Raw genomic sequence first — 14,823 nt, 5'->3', positions numbered from 1 at the left:
TATTATGATAATTGTAAAATATTTCTCACCTTACAAAATCTGCAATTTTCTTTAGCTGCAGCGCCTAGTAACTGTGACAAAACTATGCTGCCATTGTATTGTCCATCAACCCTTTACCCAGCTGTGAAGTAACAATAACATCTTTTTTCAAATAGGAATCATACATTACTTTCCCTTCACTATTAAAATATAAAGTCAAAATCTGAACTCTGTGTTATTAAAAATTGTTAATACTACATGTATGTGGAATTTTATAGAATAGCTAGATTTTTTTCTCACATTTTTATTTTTAGCTATGTAGCATAAAACCATGTTTTTTACCGACGAACAGACAAATGTACAGATGAACAAACTTACACATCAATATGTATCTCTCCTATATATTTAGGGTACATGTATAATAAAATGCATGTTTACGTAAACCAAGACTACAAAATCTTCGTAGTTCTGGTTATAGATTCTTTGATAGATTTTATTTGGCCATTATATGTTAAAGATTATTAAAGTGTTCTAGAATATAATGAGCAATATCATGAATCTTATATAAGTTGCTTCACATTATTTATATTTGTAATATGTTTTTCAATCCTTTTCATACTCTTACCATTACTGAGGAAATACAAAATATTGCAACGCATGCTGGTTATTACAACTTTTGAGAATAAAAGTAATGTATAAAAAATAAACCAACTTTAAAAAAAAATCATCAACTTTCCAACTTTCACCATTAACTCCATTGGGCACAGTCACCAACATATAATCTTTGTTCTTTTGAGTTCTTGGCCATAAGAGACTCGATGTCTTTTCCCCACTTTATCCCTTTGTTCTGGTGTGATATGAAATTTGATTCTTTTGGATACCTGTATCAGAAATGTTAAAGCAAAAGATATGATTTTTAAAAATTGTGTGGTGGGTGAGGGGGAGGGAAGGATCACTGCTACACGGCAAACAAAATTATAAGAATTTGTCAGAGAACACAAATTCATTGCTTTTGAAAGTTATAAAGGAACTTAAACAGTTAATAATAATTATTCCATGATTGTGTCCTGCAACTGTAAAAAGTTGATCAATTTCATTCAAGCCATTAAAGAGGGTTGTCACATAATGATCTTACATTAAGACCTGTTGCAACATATTGCAATAAAGATTAAGTTAATTCAATTATCTCCCTTGAAATATTTTAAAACCACAATTATGTTCCATTGTGCACATTCTCAATTGCTTATTGCAACATTATAAGTAATGTTTCATCAATAACGATCATGCAATTTATGAGGAGTTGTGTTTACAAGCCCAGTGTTGACACATATTGCAATATTAAACTTAGAATAGTTCAATTATCTCCATTAAAATATTTTGGACTATTCTTATTTCCCTTTATGCCCTTACAAGACATATGGAGGTTTTGACGGACAGATAAAAATATATTATTGCATTTGTTCAGCAATTTTAACTTTTGATAGCTGCAAATTGATTATATCAGATGGCCTTATATAAAAGATATCTTCATCCTCAATTGTAATCTGAAAGAAATATACCAATGTGTAAATTGAACTAATGCAAAAGCAACTTACTTCAGTGATCAAGTAATTAACCTGTACAGGAACTGCAACCATGCAAATGTGAATCCTATACCGGTATATAAGATGCAAATTGCTGTAATTTTTTTTAAATGATATTAATGTATTCTAGAAATAAGTAAATCATATAACATGAAAACACAACATTTCAAAACTTTGATCAATCAACAATTATCACATAAATTGAGTTATCTCCCATATATCAAAGCTTGTAGAAATAAACTTGTTTCATAGTTTTATTGTATGAATGATATTTTATATAAATCTTAAAGAAAAATATAGGATAATTAAATATTATACATAAAGCAATATTGTGTTTCAAAAATATTTTCGAACACAAGCTTTGCTCATTGTTGAAGGCTGTACAGTGACCTATAGTTGTTAATGTTTGTGTCATTTTGGTCTTTTGTGGGTAGTTGTCTCATTGGCAATCATACCACATCTTCTTTTTTTATATTTACAGTTTACAAGTATTTCTATTATATATTTTAAGAACCAATCAGGATATAATAATAACAATGACTGACTATCTTGTAAGGCACTGTTTCTACTGTACTGACACTGACTATCTTCTAATGCACAGTTTCTACTGTACTGAGACTGACTATCTTGTAAGGCACAGTTTCTACTGTACTGAGACTGACTATCTTGTAAGGCACAGTTTCTACTGTACTGAGACTGACTATCTTGTAAGGCACTGTTTCTACTGTACTGAGACTGACTATCTTGTAAGGCACAGTTTCTACTGTACTGAGACTGACTATCTTGTAAGGCACAGTTTCTACTGTACTGAGACTGACTATCTTGTAAAGCACAGTTTATTCTGTACTGAGACTGACTATCTTGTAAGGCACAGTTTCTACTGCACTGAGCCTGACTATCTTGTAAGGCACAGTTTCTACTGTACTGAGACTGACTATCTTGTAAGGCACTGTTTCTACTGCACTGAGACTGACTATCTTGTAAGGCACTGTTTCTACTGTACTGAGACTGACTATCTTGTAAGGCACTGTTTCTACTGCACGGAGACTGACTATCTTGACATGTAAGGCACTGTTTCTACTGTACTGAGACTGACTATCTTGTAAGGCACTGCTTCTACTGTACTGAGACTGACTATCTGGTAAGGCACTGTTTCTACTGTACTGAGACTGACTATCTTGTAAGGCACTGTTTCTACTGCACTGAGACTGACTATCTTGTAAGGCACTGTTTCTACTTTACTGAGAATGACTATCTTGTAAGGCACTGTTTCTACTGCACTGAGACTGACTATCTTGACTTGTAAGGCACTGTTTCTACTGTACTGAGACTGACTATCTTGTAAGGCACTGTTTCTACTGTACTGAGACTGACTATGTTGTAATGCACAGTTTCTATTGCACTGAGACTGACTATCTTGTAAGGCACTGTTTCTACTGTACTGAGACTGACTATCTTGTAAGGCACAGTTTCTACTGTACTGAGACTGACTATCTTGTAAGACACAGTTTCTACTGTACTGAGACTGACTATATTGTAAGGCACAGTTTCTACTGTACTGAGACTGACTATCTTGTAAGGCACTGTTTCTACTGTACTGAGACTGACTATCTGGTAATGCAGTTTCTACTGTACTGAGACTGACTATCTTGTAAGGCACTGTTTCTACTGTACTGAGACTGACTATCTTGTAATGCACAGTTTCTACTGTACTGAGACTGACTATCTTGTAATGCACAGTTTCTACTGTACTGAGACTGACTATCTTGTAATGCACAGTTTCTACTGTACTGAGACTTACTATCTTGACATGTAAGGCACTGTTTCTACTGTACTGAGACTGACTATCTTGACATGTAAGGCACTGTTTCTACTGTACTGAGACTGACTATCTTGTAAGGCACAGTTTCTACTGTACTGAGACTGACTATCTTGTAATGCACAGTTTCTAATGTACTGAGACTGACTATCTTGACATGTAAGGCACTGTTTCTACTGTACTGAGACTGACTATCTTGACATGTAAGGCACTGTTTCTACTGTACTGAGACTGACTATCTTGTAAGGCACTGTTTCTACTGTACTGAGACTGACTATCTTGTAAGGCACTGTTTCTACTGTACTGAGACTGACTATCTTGTAAGGCACTGTTTCTACTGCACGGAGACTGGCTATCTTGTAATGCACAGTTTCTACTGTACTGAGACTGACTATCTTGTAAGGCACTGTTTCTTCTGTACTGAGACTGACTATCTTGTAAGGCACTGTTTCTACTGCACGGAGACTGGCTATCTTGTAATGCACAGATTCTACTGTACTGAGACTGACTATCTTGTAAGGCACTGTTTCTACTGTACTGAGACTGACTATCTTGTAATGCACTGTTTCTACTGCACGGAGACTGGCTATCTTGTAATGCACAGTTTCTACTGTACTGAGACTGACTATCTTGTAAGGCACTGTTTCTTCTGTACTGAGACTGACTATCTTGTAAGGCACTGTTTCTACTGCACGGAGACTGGCTATCTTGTAATGCACAGTTTCTACTGTACTGAGACTGACTATCTTGTAAGGCACTGTTTCTACTGTACTGAGACTGACTATCTTGTAAGGCACTGTTTCTTCTGTACTGAGACTGACTATCTTGTAAGGCACTGTTTCTTCTGTACTGAGACTGACTATCTTGTAAGGCACTGTTTCTACTGCACGGAGACTGGCTATCTTGTAATGCACAGTTTCTGCTGTACTAAGACTGACTATCTTGTAATGCACAGTTTCTACTGTACTGAGACTTACTATCTTGACATGTAAGGCACTGTTTCTACTGTACTGAGACTGACTATCTTGACATGTAAGGCACTGTTTCTACTGTACTGAGACTGACTTTCTTGTAAGGCACAGTTTCTACTGTACTGAGACTGACTATCTTGTAATGCACAGTTTCTACTGTACCGAGACTGACTATCTTGACATGTAAGGCACTGTTTCTACTGTACTGAGACTGACTATCTTGACATGTAAGGCACTGTTTCTACTGTACTGAGACTGACTATCTTGTAAGGCACTGTTTCTACTGTACTGAGAATGACTATCTTGTAAGGCACAGTTTCTACTGTACTGAGACTGACTATCTTGTAAAGCACTGTTTCTACTGTTTCTACCTCTAGCCATTGTAGAAAAGTAAATGCATAACATCACATTAAAATTCAGTTCAAGGGAAGTTCGAGTCTGACGTCAGAAGATGTAACAAAAGAAAATAAACCAAACAACAATAATACATAAATTACAACAGACTACCAGCAGTTAGCTGACATGCCAGCTCCAGACATGTATGCTAACAATAAAGCACAATGAAGGGCAAAGGTGACTTGGATGATATCTGAAGGTCAATTTTGATTTTTCTATAATATGAATCCCGAAAAAATTAAATTGTTTTAAAAGATTCACTAAAGAAAAAGAAGAAAGTATTTACAGATACAATCAAGATATGGATGCTTTAACTACAACAGTGAAACATATAAAAAAAATGTTTTAAAGTAGTGAAAACCAATGATTGTTATAATTTAGAGCAATACTCACTTAATTATAACTGATCCAACCAGTGCAAACTGTTGCTTGGTTCCTAAAAACAAACAATTTCAACATTTATCTTTTCATTGAAAACTAATAAACTGCAACCTGCCTGACAAGAAAATTAAGTTTTATATGCATGCAGGTTTTTTTTTGTTATTGGCTTTGAACTAGCTGTCAATTATTGCAATGTTACATATTAGTTTTTCATTTGTTTATTTTTTACATTACTTTGGCCTTTAGTTTTCTTGTTTACATTGTGTTGAATGTTGTACTTTGACATATCTATAATTTGTTTCTTTTTACAAATTGTGACTTGGATGGAAGAGGTGCGTCTCATCGGCACTATTACCACATATTCTTATATCTAAACATAAATTTGTGAATTGGGGCCTTTTATAGCTAATTAACTACCAATATGTCATATGAGAATTGCTCATTGTTAAAGGCCTTACTGTGACCCGTAGCTGTTAATTTCTGTGTCATTTGGTCTCTTGTAGAGAGTTGTCTTATTGGTAATCATACAACATATTTTTTATACTTATATTCATTGTTGCTATAGAATGTGGACTGACATGCAAATACCACATATAAATTACCTTGATTTGGGTGCTTTTACAGATACAAGCTGGTTAAAGCTGCCATTTGACTGTGTAGATCCAAGATCATTTAAAGATTTACTCCTACCAATCATTTCTTTGCACTAAATTATTCAATTCAACCTTTAATCCTTTAGACTTGAGTGGTTTCCCATTTGGTAAACTTTTATACCTGAAATGGAAATGAATGAAATGAAAATAAAGTTTATTGAATTTTAATTTTCACAAAATTCTTAGCCTGAAACTTTAGTTTTATTATAAAATTATAAAAAAAGGGGCAGGAGGTGTTAAGAAAAAAGGGGAGTTCTTAGGAAAAAAAAAGGTGCAGCTTGATACGACCACAGAGGTCTGACCTAAAATCAAAAATCTAAATACATGGTTATGTTCAGCATATAAAAGACCCCCAGATATTTCTTTTTTTTTAAAATCAAATAAAGTTTAATTTTTTACCCATTGGACCTCAATGTTGACCAATTTAAAAACCCTGCCATAATTCCAAAAACTTAATACACGGTTAGATTCTGCATACATTGTATAAAAGAATTATTTTTTTGGATTTTAGGATTGATATATATGTATAATTGGTTTCTTTTTACAAAATGTGACTTGGATGGAAGAGGTGTGTCATTAGCACTCATACCACATCTTCTTATATCTGTTATTTCTTTAAGAAATAAGACAATACAGAAAATAATATGTTGTCAGTACCAGTATAAAAGATCTTCATAAATTTTTCTGGATCTTGATGATAGCTACATAAGTCAGCATCTTTACAATTTTCATGTGATCCAAAAATATGTGGTACAGTTCTTTGCAGTCCAATCTTAGTGTCATCTTCATTGTCACATCCCTTACATAAAACACCTTAATATATCTGCCTTTCAATTATAAAAAAAAGGTCCTAGTTTCTATTTTTTCAATGTTGACCTTTCTGTTCTAAACTTTATATAGCCTCACTAAAAACTATTTGGTTATGTTCCATAATTTAGGCCATGAAGATTACTCATACATGTATACATATATACTAATAGTTCTTTCAGTTTTCAATGTACATGTAATGTTTGTGAATTCAATCAACACAAAGACCTTTATATGTCTGAACAACACAAAATTGAAATTTCATTGAAATGTTTTTTTTTAGAGTTAGTAGTCTTCACAGATCAATATAATAAGATCTATAAGTATGCTTTAATTAATTAAAGAATGGGATTAAGCCTTGTCATGGACATACTTGTAACACTAAAATTAATTTGTAAAAATACCTCTTTGAAATATTACACAGGCTTGTTGATAACCCCTTCTTCACATGGTTCTGGTCATCTTTTTTCTGTATGTTTCCCAACTCAACTTCCAAGTCTGGCTCAGATGTTGCTGCATCATTATCAGCATGTATGACTGAAATAAAGATTGAATAATAATTATAAACCTACAAAAAGCCAACACAAGAGCGGTCAAGATATACAATGAAAAGCATATTTCTTTATTTGGAAAATAGTGATAGCTGTTATATTCTGCCCTATTTAATTACATGTAGCTAATGTAAATAAAGCAACTTAAATAAATATAAACTGGATTTGTACATGACATTGGTCATGTTATAGCATTAACAACTTGATTTTATGTTATAAAAGTGTATATGTTGTGTACAAGTTATCATTTTGTACAAATTATAATTTGTATTTTGACTTTGTACAAATTATAATTTGTACAAAACGTGCTTGTTCAAATTGTAATTTGTACAAAATTTGACCAAAATTCACTTATAACTTACAACAGTTTCAAATATGAATTTTGGTGAAAAATTGCACTGATTCACACAATAGAATTGAAGTTAACTGACTACACACCAAACCTTATTAACAAAATACACCGTTTTTACACAAATACAAAAGGCAGTTAGATCTTCGAAATTTTTGAGAGAAAAAAAAGTAAACAAAAAGGATTTTTTTAAAATTGTTAATACCTACTACTTTTTCTTAAAAAAAATATCATTTGAAAGTAGTGCTTGAGTAGTACTTATCGTTATTTTGAGGTGTTTTTTTTATTCAAAACTACATATATAATACTAATAGTAAGTAAGTTCATAGTACATCAGCAAAATCGAGACAAGCACATAAAGTTGATATTTTAAATCCTTCATAAACGTATAATATTAAAAAAAACAATTTTAAAAAAGAGCAGAAAATCTTAATCTGAGGTGCATGGATTGGGTAGTTATTTTAAATCATTACGTGAAAGTTAACTTATAAAATCAGTCTATTATTTGAAGCCAGGGGTTCCAGCCGGTGTACGCTCTTTGCAATGGTTTATTTTCATAAAATATTATTTTTTCAATAAACAAATACACATGTTCATTCACAGCAACGGTTCCTGAGCTTCAACGTTTGCTCTATATATGTGAAGCAGCTAAAGGGGAAAACAGGTCGTCATCGAATTGAGAGTGAAAAGATGGTTTGCAATATCAGATTCCATAAATCACTAGATCACCTGCTCAAACAAATGATAAAGTACTGACTTTTGAATTTTTAAACCTAGGTGTAATGTGTTGTCATTTGATAGCAATGCTGTTTCTCCAAAATCCATATGATAAATTATTGTACAAGTTATAAGTGAATTTTTGTCCAATTTTGTACAAATTGTAATTTGTACAAGCACTTTTTGTACAAATTACAATTTGTACAAAGTCAAAATACAAATTATAATTTGTACAATATTTTTGTACAAATTATAATTTGTACATAAGAACAAAATCAAAGTTTCCTGTAAAAAATCACAAAATAATCACCTTTCTAATTTGAAAGCAATTTGAAATAAGAGTTATTTCCCTTTATATAATATTTTCAATTCATTTTTGGGAACTCATTTAATGAAATTGTATTTCAAAATTCTTTTATTGAATATGAAGCATACCATTCATTTCACATACATCATCTTTTAATCTGTGGACCATGGACACTGCCATATCTGCCTCCATGGATTTAGTAGACCCATGCCAATTCAAATGACACTCATGCCCTGGAACTGTCTCTTTTCTGTTTTGATGGAACTCACAAATCTTACATGTCTTGCTTCTTAAATCGAATGACAGCACATTTCCTGTCTCCTTTCCAATAAAAGTTGCATGTCCTGCAAGAATTAATATAAAAGGTAATACATGATGCAATGATAAATTAACAGTTTAGTAAATATTGTTATGAAGTTTGGTTTCAATTTGAATAGGGGTGTGAGTTAATGGATATTTTAATGAAATGTTAACAGATATAATATTACAGATATTAATATGACGAACAGATACTGATAATAAAGAGCCTGTAGTTCAGTGGTTGATTGTTTATATCTGTCATATTTTCTTCATAAATTGTTTTATTATTAATTATGTCTTTGGTGTCTTTATTTGAATTGTTTTGTATTTTTCATGTTGGATATAAGTTTTTCTCATTGTTGAAGGTTTTATAGTTGTGTAGCTATAATTGCCTACTTCCAATTCATGTGAGCTCTGGTGGACAGTTGAGTCACTGGCAATTATGTACAATGTAACACATCTTACTTCTATAATGTATACAAAATGATGGCAAAAGTTCACCTTTTTGCTATACAGGTAATTGAACCAGGTAAGTTAAAGAGATCTAGCCTAGGGAATGAATAAAAATAAGTATGGGGAGACATTTCTTTAACTACAACTTCTTTATATATCAAACTAAATTGTAAAATTAATTCTTTGTCCAATTGAGTTATTTTTATTAATAATTGATTCAGCAAAATTTAACAAAATACAGTAATTAGATCATAAATGTCAGACCCTAAATTATATAATAATGTCTGAAAGAAAAATAAAGAGAAGCTTTGTCAAATGTATCTATAAAATCTTTGATAAATTCTGAAATATGTAAAGAAAAATCTACTTATCTCTCCATGTGCTTCTTCTGTATAAGGCCCTCTGTCTTCCTGTGGAAGTCCCGTCCTGAAATAAAAAGAGTATGAATTAGTAAAAAAGTTTTAGAGAGTGTGCTTGGGCCTATGTAAAGAAAAATCTACTTATCTCTCCAAGTGCTTCTTCTGTATAAGGCCCTCTGTCTTCCTGTGGAAGTCCTGTCCTGAAATAAAAAGAGTATGAATTAGTAAAAAAAGTTTTAAAGAGTGTGCTTGGGCCTATGTAAAGAAAAATCTACTTATCTCTCCAAGTGCTTCTTCTGTATAAGGTCCTCTGTCCGCCTGTGGAAGTCCCGTCCTGAAAGAAAAAGAGTATGAATTAGTAAAAAAGTTTCAAAGAGTGTGCATGGGCCTATATAAAGAAAAATCTACTTATCTCTCCATGTGCTTCTTCTGTATAAGGCCCTCTGTCCGCCAGTGGAAGTCCCGTCCTGAAAGAAAAAGAGTATGAATTAGTAAAAAAGTTTCAAAGAGTGTGCATGGGCCTATGTCAAGAAAAATCTACTTATCTCTCCATGTGCTTCTTCTGTATAAGGCCCTCTGTCCGCCTGTGGAAGTCCCGTCCTGAAAGAAAAAGAGTATGAATTAGTAAAAATGTTTCAAAGAGTGTGCATGGGCCTATGTAAAGAAAAATCTACTTATCTCTCCATGTGCTTCTTCTGTATAAGGCTCTTTGTCCGCCTGTGGAAGTCCCATCCTGAAAGAAAAAGAGTATGAATTAGTAAAAAAGTTTCAAAGAGTGTGCATGGGCCTATGTAAAGAAAAATCTACTTATCTCTCCATGTGCTTCTTCTGTATAAGGCCCTCTGTCCGCCTGTGGAGGTCCCGTCCTGAAAGAAAAAGAGTATGAATTAGTAAAAATGTTTCAAAGAGTGTGGATGGGCCTATGTAAAGAAAAATCTACTTATCTCTCCATGTGCTTCTTCTGTATAAGGCCCTCTGTCCGCCTGTGGAAGTCCCGTCCTGAAAGAAAAAGAGTATGAATTAGTAAAAAAGTTTTAAAGAGTGTGCATGGGCCTATGTAAAGAAAAATCTACTTATCTCTCCATGTGCTTCTTCTGTATAAGGCCCTCTGTCCGCCTGTGGAAGTCCCGTCCTGAAAGAAAAAGAGTATGAATTAGTAAAAAAGTTTCAAAGAGTGTGCATGGGCCTATGTAAAGAAAAATCTACTTATCTCTCCATGTGCTTCTTCTGTATAAGGCCCTCTGTCCGCCGGTGGAAGTCCCGTCCTGAAAGAAAAAGAGTATGAATTAGTAAAAAAGTTTTAAAGTGTGTGCTTGGGCCTATGTAAAGAAAAATCTACTTATCTCTCCATGTGCTTCTTCTGTATAAGGCCCTCTGTCTGCCTGTGGAAGTCCTGTCCTGAAAGAAAAAGAGTATGAATTAGTAAAAAAGTTTCAAAGAGTGTGCATGGGCCTTTGTAAAGAAAAATCTACTTATCTCTCCAAGTGCTTCTTCTGTATAAGGCCCTCTGTCCGCCAGTGGAAGTCCCGTCCTGAAAGAAAAAGAGTATGAATTAGTAAAAAAGTTTCAAAGAGTGTGCATGGGCCTATGTAAAGAAAAATCTACTTATCTCTCCATGTGCTTCTTCTGTATAAGGCCCTCTGTCCGCCTGTGGAAGTCCCGTCCTGAAAGAAAAAGAGAATGAATTAGTAAAAAAGTTTCAAAGAGTGTGCATGGGCCTATGTAAAGAAAAATCTACTTATCTCTCCATGTGCTTCTTCTGTATAAGGCCCTCTGTCCGCCTGTGGAGGTCCCGTCCTGAAAGAAAAAGAGTATGAATTAGTAAAAATGTTTCAAAGAGTGTGCATGGGCCTATGTAAAGAAAAATCTACTTATCTCTCCATGTGCTTCTTCTGTATAAGGCCCTCTGTCCGCCTGTGGAAGTCCCGTCCTGAAAGAAAAAGAGTATGAATTAGTAAAAAAGTTTCAAAGAGTGTGCATGGGCCTATGTAAAGAAAAATCTACTTATCTCTCCATGTGCTTCTTCTGTATAAGGCCCTCTGTCCGCCTGTGGAAGTCCCGTCCTGAAAGAAAAAGAGTATGAATTAGTAAAAAAGTTTTAAAGAGTGTGCATGGGCCTATGTAAAGAAAAATCTACTTATCTCTCCATGTGCTTCTTCTGTATAAGGCCCTCTGTCTGCCTGTGGAAGTCCTGTCCTGAAAGAAAAAGAGTATGAATTAGTAAAAAAGTTTCAAAGAGTGTGCATGGGCCTTTGTAAAGAAAAATCTACTTATCTCTCCATGTGCTTCTTCTGAATAAGGCCCTCTGTCCGTCTGTGGAAGTCCCGTCCTGAAAGAAAAAGGGTGTGAATTAGTAAAAAAGTTTCAAAGTGTGTGCATGGGCCTATGTAAAGAAAAATCTACTTATCTCTCCAAGTGCTTCTTCTGTATAAGGCCCTCTGTCCGCCAGTGGAAGTCCCGTCCTGAAAGAAAAAGGGTGTGAATTAGTAAAAAAGTTTCAAAGAGTGTGCATGGGCCTATGTAAAGAAAAATCTACTTATCTCTCCATGTGCTTCTTCTGTATAAGGCCCTCTGTCCGCCTGTGGAAGTCCCGTCCTGAAAGAAAAAGTGTATGAATTAGTAAAAATTGTTTAAATGTTAGGTAGGGGCCTATGTAAAGTAAACTATACTCAACTTTCAATTTTCTTCTTCTAAACTCTTTCCCTACAGCATCTGAAAGAAAAATAAACAGTATGAATTAGTAAAATTGTTTAAATGACAGGGTAGAGGCTTATGTAAAGTAAACTATACTCAACTTTCAATTTTCTTCTTCTGTACGCTTTCCCTACAGCATCTGATAGAAAAATAAAGAGTATGAATTAGTAAAATTATTTAAATGACAAGGTTGGGGGCCTGAGAAAAATGCGACGAAAAATATTCATGGGACTGACTGACGGAAGGACAGACAGAGGTTAAACATACCTTTTTTAAAGCAGGGGTATAAAAACCATAATGTGTAAGCTATTAAAGATTGGGACTTAAAAAATGCAAAAAAAAAAATTAAAACAGAGAAAATCAACAGCCAAATAATATTTCAAACAAAATATTTACGAAAAATAAATACTATGTTGTGAAGTGAAAGACATGAACCAAAATGAATGACCATCAGTAAACCACGTGCTTCTCAATTCTTATATAATCATGAAGTAGGTTAAATTAAATTGAAAAAGGAAATGGGGAATGTGTCAAAGCGACAACAACCCGACCATAGAGCAGACAACAGCCAAAGGCCACCGATGGGTCTTCAATGAAGGGACAAACTTCCACACCATAGGCGTCCGTCAGCTGGCCCCTTGAAAATATGTATACTAGTACAGTGATAACGGACGTCATACTTAACTCTGAATTGTACACAAGAAACTAAATTTAAAAATCGTACAAGACTAACAACATGAACAAAGGCCAGAGGCTCCTGACTTCAGACAGGTGCAAAATTGCGGCGGGGTTAAACTTGTTTGTGAGATCTAAAGCATAGAGCTTACCGTGCAAGATCCTCATGTATAATCACTGAGATCGTTAAACATCTGTTGCAGGAAACTTTTTAATGATGAACCCTGAGCAGTTGGGGCAAGTACATTGTATGGACACAACATTTAAGCTTGATACAGCTCTGAATTTGGATTGCGATTAAACAGTTTACACAGCATAAGTTTCTGACACAGAAATGAACATGATGAATGTGGTCTAATAAACCAGCTGTTGAATATTAATCCCCTCAAAAAGAGTTTGCAAAAATAACATGTTGAAGAAAATATCATAAAATATCAAAATATAAAATGACGTACAGATATGGTTAAAATTAATACTAATTAATAGTAACTTCTAACATGTCTAAATATAAATCTACATCTAACCATCTCAAGACAATCATCATTTCTTAATATGTAATTTTTAAGCAGTGAAGGGAGTTCATCAAACATATATATATATAAAACAGTATTCTTTTCATCGAATTGACTTACCTCCCTTAAACTTTTAAATTGTCTAAATTGTCCAGAAAACCCCTTGTTTCCCCTTTTATTGCTATTTGTGAATTGTGATTTAGGCCCTTAGTTGTTTGCCCTAAATTCCTAAACTGATGATATAAAAAAGAAAAAAACATGGTATGATTGCAAATGAGACAACTATCCACAAAAGACCCAAATGACACAAACATTAGCAACTATGGGTAAAAAAAACAAGAGTGCACACACTGAAATGTCTCGCTTTCTTTACGAATCATTGATATTATGTTGATAGTCCTAGGTATAAAGCTTTATTACAACTGTCACATAAATTTACCAAACCAAGAAAACTAAACATTGACCTTTGAACCATGAAAATGAGGTCAAGGTCAGATGAAACATGCCAGGAAGACATGTACAGCTAACAATTCTCCATACAAAAAATATAGTTGACCTTATGCTTGTAGTTTAAGAAAAACAGACTAAAACACAAAAAATTAACACAAAGCAATGAACCATGAAAATGAGGTCAAGGTCAAATAAAACCTGCGCAACTGACATATAGATCATAAAATATTTCCATACACCAAATAAAGTTGACATATTGCATATAGTAATAGAAAAAAAGACCAAAACTCAAACACTTAACTTTGACCACTGAACCATGAATATAAGGTCAAGGTCATATGACACCTGTCAGCTAGACATGAACACCTTACAATCATTCCATACACCAAATATAGTAGACCTATTGCATACAGTATAAGGAAAACAGACCAAAACACAAAAACTTAACTACAACCACTGAACCATGAAAATGAGGTCAAGGTCAGATGACACCTGCCAGTTGGACATGTACACCTTACAGTCCTTCCATACATCCAATATACTTCACCTATTGCTTATAGTATCTGAAATATGGACTTGACCACAAAAACTTAACCTTGTTCACTGATCCATGAAATGAGGTGGAGGTCAAGTCAAAACAGTCTGAAGGGACTGGAGGACCTTGCAAGATACGCACATACCAAATATAGTTATCCTATTACTTATAATAAGAGAGAATTTAACATTACAAAAAATCTTAACTTTTTTTTCAAGTAGTCACTGAACCATGAAAATGAGGTCAAGGACATTGGACATGTGACTGACAGAAACTTCGTAACATGAGGCATCCACATACAAAGTATGAAGCATCCAGGTCTTCCACCTTCT

General features: G+C 33.9%; 1 long non-coding RNA gene across 1 annotated transcript; it reads right to left on the bottom strand.

Annotated features, from left to right (window-relative positions):
- Positions 1 to 697: 697 nt before the first annotated feature.
- On the bottom strand, positions 698 to 5,859 carry LOC134713945 (uncharacterized). The gene is made up of 4 exons (XR_010106440.1): positions 5,732 to 5,859; positions 5,142 to 5,184; positions 1,575 to 1,656; positions 698 to 860 (listed from the first exon to the last, which is right to left on the bottom strand). It is a non-coding gene; the product is annotated as an uncharacterized LOC134713945 (long non-coding RNA).
- Positions 5,860 to 14,823: the final 8,964 nt, after the last annotated feature.

This window comes from Mytilus trossulus, chromosome 4 (assembly GCF_036588685.1).
Source record: "Mytilus trossulus isolate FHL-02 chromosome 4, PNRI_Mtr1.1.1.hap1, whole genome shotgun sequence".
Classification (NCBI taxonomy): Eukaryota; Metazoa; Mollusca; class Bivalvia; order Mytilida; family Mytilidae; genus Mytilus; species Mytilus trossulus.
This window is presented reverse-complemented; position numbering and strand designations above follow the sequence as displayed.